General features: G+C 36.9%; 1 pseudogene; it reads right to left on the bottom strand.

The window, feature by feature from the left end:
• Window positions 1–452: 452 nt before the first annotated feature.
• On the bottom strand, window positions 453–2,197 carry LOC125166272 (cytochrome c oxidase subunit 1-like; annotated as a pseudogene).
• Window positions 2,198–5,902: the final 3,705 nt, after the last annotated feature.

Here is a 5,902-nt window from a genome sequence, read left to right on the forward strand (position 1 = left end):
ATGTATGGTTGTTAAAGTGTAGGAGTTCTTCTATGATGGGGAATGTTGTACCTTAGAAGCCTAGTTGAATGGATATGCCATGGAGATATAAAGAACTTACACCCAGGAGAGCCCGGGTGGCTCAGTTGGTTGAGCATCTGACTTTGGCTCAGGTGATGATCTCCCAGTCTGTGGGTTCAGGCCCCACATTGGGTTCTGTACTGACAGCTCAGAGCCTGGAGCCTGCTTTGGATTCAGTGTCTCCCTCTCTCTCTACCCCTCCCCCACTTGTGCTCTCTCTCTCTCTCCCTCTCAAAAATAAATAAACATAAAAAATTTTTTAAATCACTTACACCCATAATTTAACTTTGACAAAGTTATGTAATTTTTACTAATATTTCACTTTTGAGAAAGACATAATGGTTATGGTATTGACTTGAAACCATTTTGAGAGGGTTCTATTTTTTCCTTTCTTATTTTAGACTTATATAAGTGGGTTCTTCAAATGAATGATATTGTAGAGGGTAGCCATGTAGTCATTCAAGATTAGTGTTAGTTAATTCCACTATTGCTACTTCTCATTTAGATGCAAATGCTTCTCAAATTATGAATATAATTAATATTACAGCTGTTAGGGAGATAAATAAACCTACAGTGGCATAGTATTTCATGTTATGTATGCATCTGGATAGTCAGTGCAATGTCAGAGCATTCTTGAGAGGCCAAGAAAGTGCTATGGGAAGAAAGTTATATTAGCTCCAATTACTATGATTGTAAAGAGGCTTTTGCCCAAGTATGGTTGAATGTGTAGCCTGAAAATAATGGGAATAGTGACTAAATCTTCCTATGATGGCGAATAATGCTCCTATTGATAATACATAGTAAAAATGTCTTACCAAACGTATGTGTCCTGGAGAATAATGTCTAGGGATGAGTTGGCTAAGACAATTCCTGTTAGACCTCCTACTGTGAATAGGAAGATAAAAGTTATAGTATGGCTAGTAATCATTTAATGTTTCTATGAAGGGTTTCTAGTTAACTAAATACTTTTATTCCTGTAGGGACGACAATAATTCTATTAGCTGATGTAAAACATGCTTGCGTATCAACATCTGTGCCTACTGTTAATATATGATAGGCTCATACAATAAAACCTAGGAATCCAGGAGATATTACCACTCAGACTATTCCTATATGTCCAAAAGGTTCTTTTTTACCTGAATAATACATCATACCACATGAAATTATTCTAAATTCAGGGAAGATAAGAAGATAAACTTTGGGATATCTGGAGAATCAAAATCAAAATAGGTATTGGTGGGGCACCTGGGAGGCTCAGTCAGTTAAGTGTCTGACTCTTGATTTCGGCTCAGGTCATGATCTCACAGTTGTGGGATTAAGCCCCATGTCGGGCTCCATGCTGGGTAAGAATCCTGCTTAGGATTCTCTCTGTCCCTCTCCCTCTGATTCTCCCCTGCTTTCTTTCTCTCTGAAACAACAACAACCACCACCAAACAAAAAAAACTCGAAGTAGGTATGGTATCAACTTGGGTTGCCTCCTCCTATAGGATCAAAGAATGTGGTGTGTAGGTTATGGTCTGTTAGTAATATGGTAATTCAGACTAAGACTGGATGTGATAGTAGTTGCAGGATGGTTGTGGTTAGGAGGGATCCAATGAATGAAGGTGTTGGGTATTGAGATATAGCTGGGTGGTTTTATATTAATAATTATGGTAATATTATTGATAGCCCCTAAAATTGAGGCTACACATAGATGCAGAGAGAAGATGTTAAATTGACTGAGGCTTCTATGTGAGCTAGGTTGCTGGCTGGGGGTGCTTATACTGTTCAACTGGTTCCTGTACCTGCTCCAACTGTTGGTGAGTAAGAGCAGAAATGATGGTGGTTATAGTCAAAGCTCATGTTATTTATTTGGGGGAATGCTTTATTAGGTGCTCTGGTTGTTAAGGGGACTAAACAGTTCCCAAATTCTCTGATTATAATAGGTAATACTCTAAAGAAGATTACCACAAGTGCATGGGCAATTGTGAGTACATTATAAATTAGGTCATCTCCCGATAAACTCCAGGTTGGCCAAGTTACATATGGGTTAAAAGCTTCAGGCAGTTCCTCCTATTTTAGTTAATGCACCAGATAGTGGGTATAGAGTGCTGATATCTTTATGGTTTGTGGAGAATAGTGGGCAGTTTATGAACATAAGTAAAATGGCTGAGTAAGCAGTAACCTCTAAATCTAAAGTCAGAAGTTGAGTCTTCTTTTTGTCAAGCCCTGTGGTGAATATCCTACTGAATTACAAATTCAAAGAAGCAGCTCCAACACTGCTGGGCTTCTCCTGCCCTTTTCCCCCCCTAGATGGTGAGAGACGTAATTGAAGCCAACTGATAAGGGTATTAACCACCAACTAAAATTTCATGGGGTGAAAACCCACCAATCTAGTAAGGTTTTAGCTTAAAGAACTTGATTTGCATTCAATTGATGTAGGATAGAGTTTTGCAATCCCTGTACTTTTTAGGAATTAAGTGAATATACTTGCTTAGGACTTTGAAGGGTTTTGGTCTTTTCTAACCTAAATTTCTAGTCCAAGATTGATAGGTGCAGGTGGGAGGACTGTTGTTGATGTTATAATTAGTGGTGTTAAAAGAGTTAATCATTTTGTACTTTCAAAATGTCCTTTTATGTTGTTTACTGATGGAAATATAATTAGTGATGTGAAGTTAATTGCATGTAGAAGTACAGATTGAGTAGTGCTATAATGGCTATTAATGTTGGTATAATAAGATCATTTTTTTTTTGTCATTTCCTGGATAATTATCCATTTGGGCAGGAATCCTTAGAGAGGAGGAAGGCCTATTGATAGTATGGTAGTGAAGATTAATATAGTGATTAAGGGTATTTTGTTTTATATATATGAGAGTGATAGTGTAGTGTTGCATGAATTACACATAATATATATGTGGTGAGTGTCATCGTGATGTCATTGTAAGGTATTATTCATCTCATGTGGGCAACTGATGAATAGGATATGATTTTTCACAGTTGGGTTTGGTTAAGCCCACCTCATCTTCCAGTTACAATTGATGTAATAGCTATGATTAGAATTAAGTTTGGATTAATGGATGGTGAGATTTGGCATAAGACTGACATTGGTGCAGGGTTTTGTTGTATTAATAAAATTAACATGAAGATAAGGGAATTCCTTGTATTACTTCAAAGTAAAAAATTTTTTTTTAATGTTTATATATTTTTGAGAGAGAGAATGAGCGAGCAAGGGAGGGGCAGTGAGGGAGACACAGAATCTGAAGCAGGCTCCAGGCTCTGAGCTGTTAGCATAGGGCCCAATGCAGGGCTCGAACTCACAAACGGTGAGACCATGACCTGAGTCTAAGTCGGACGCTTAACCGACTGAGCCACCCAGGCACCCCTCTTGTGTTACTTCAGGTACTCAGAAGTGGAAAGGGGGAAGTCCAAGTTTTATAATGAGAGCTATTGTTACAATGGCAGATGGATGCTGTGGGATTAAAGATTTTTGTAATTGTTCATTGTCCATAGTATATTAAGTTATTAATGGCCATTATAAGCAGTATTGATGTGGTTGCTTGTGTTAGAAAATATTTAGTAGATACTGCTATGTCTCAGGGGTTAATCGTTTAATTCTTAAAAGTAGTTTGATTCCTATAATTCCAGAAATAAGGTCTAAACATCTATTATTTACATTTACTCTGTCAAGGAAATTCTTTGTCAGACATATTTTTGGGATTGTGATGTCATACCTGGTATAATTATAGGCAAGGATATGTATTGCATACAAAGGGCTAATGTAATGATAGAAAGTTTTTTCACAAGAGATATATCAGTTAGTTGTTTTGGAATTGTGGGTAAAATGTCCGGATTCATGGGAAGGTAATGGTTAGTAGGAGGGTTTTGATAATAAAATTAACTGTATGTAGTTCTGGCATGTAGTTCTGGCATTCCTAAATGTTTCTAGGAATATGATTGTTGTGAAAATGTTTATTAGGATGATTTTGGCCTATTCTGCTAGGAAAAATAGGGCAAAAGGGCCTTCTGCATATTCACTGCTGAAGCTAGTGACTAGTTCTGATTCTGAGACTCTGTTGGTTTCTGGTAGGGTTGAAATGAATCATATCATAGCTAGTAGTCATGATAGAAAAATTAATCATAAGAATTCTTGATTAGTGATTAATGTTGGTAGTATAAACAATCCATTTATTAACAGTACTGATAGTAAGATAATTACTAGAGTTACTTTATATGAAATTCTCTGGGCTACTGCTCCTACAGCTCCAGTTAAAGCATATTTGAATTTGAGGCCCATCCAAGTCAGAGGATGGAATATATAACTGAATTTGACATAGCTAGCACGAATAGGTTCTCCTAGGTTTATATTGACTAGTGGATATGGTATAGGCAGGGGAATTTATATTATTGTTGCTATGGTGAGGGCTAAGATTGGTTCACTAATGGATATGGATATTGATGATAGCATTTCATTGGTTCTTTAATGAATAGTTTTATAGCATCAACAATGGGTTGTAATAGACCATGAGGGCCAATAATTTTTGGTCCTTTGCAAAGTTGTATATATTCTAGCACTTTTCATTTGATTAGTTGAGGAATGCTATGGCAAGTGGGGTGGGGATAACCAATGAGATAATATTAATTCTAAACATGTTGTTATGAAGAGGAATTGAACCTCTGACTATAAGGGTTTAAGTTTTACACAATCACTGGGCTCTGACACCCTACAAAAACCTGTTCTTGGGCAGGGAATATGTAAATTAACTAAATTAAGATTATACAATCTATTAGTTTGAGGGTACTTCAAACTAATGAAGTAGGCTTCAGTTTTCTTGTCCTTCCATATTGGGAGAAATTTATAATAGAAAGGAACTAACCTGGACTACTTCTGGTCTGAACTCAGATCATGTAGGATTTTAATCATTGAATAAATGAACCATTTATAGTGGCTGCACCTTTTGGATGTCCTGATGTAACTGATAAACTCTATTGTTGATATGAACCCTAGAATAGGATTGCACTGTTATCCAAGGGTAACTTGTTCCGTCAATCAACATCTTGCATCAATAAGTGATGTAATATTTTGATTAGTGAGTCTAGATTTTAATCACTCAAAGGTTATTTTGTTCTTTAAGGTCACTCCAACCAAAATTGCTAGTCCACTTAAAGTCTTGTTACCCTTATCACCTGATACAGTTCTATAGATCCCTTAACTCATTTTTACTTTTTAAAATTCTTTTTTCTTTTTACTGATCTGTTTGTGTCAGTTCCACTGTACTTTCTTCCAGGTCACTGACTCTTTTGTCTGCTTCATCTAGTCTGCTATTGAATCCCTGTAGTGTATTTTTCAGTTGTATTCTTTAGCTTTATAACTTCTGTTTGGTACTTTCTTATACTTTCTGTCTCTTTGTTGAACTTCTCTTCATGTTCATCCATTCTCTTCTCAAGACTGGTGAGCAGTCTTTGTGACTGTTACTTTGAACTCTTCATCAGGTAAATTACTTATCTCTGTTTCAGTAAGGTTTTATTCTGGAATTTTAGCTTGTTCTTTTCTTTGGAACATATTTCTTTGTTTCCTCATTTTGCTTACTCTATGCTTCTTATTTTCTTAAATATTTATTTATTTATTTTGAGAGAGAGCACGAGCAGGAGAGGGCCAGAGAGAGAGAGAGAGAGAGAGAGAGAGAGAGAGGATCCCAAGCAGGTTCCACACTGTCAGCGCAGAGCCCCATGTGGTACTGGATCTCAGGAACCATGAGATCATGACCTGAACTGAGTGAGATCAAGAGTCAGACACGTAACAGACTGAGCCACCCAAGCACCCCTCTGTGTTTGTTTCTATATATCAAGTCAAAGAGCTATCTCT

The sequence above is a fragment of the Prionailurus viverrinus genome, chromosome B2 (genome assembly GCF_022837055.1).
Source record: "Prionailurus viverrinus isolate Anna chromosome B2, UM_Priviv_1.0, whole genome shotgun sequence".
Classification (NCBI taxonomy): Eukaryota; Metazoa; Chordata; class Mammalia; order Carnivora; family Felidae; genus Prionailurus; species Prionailurus viverrinus.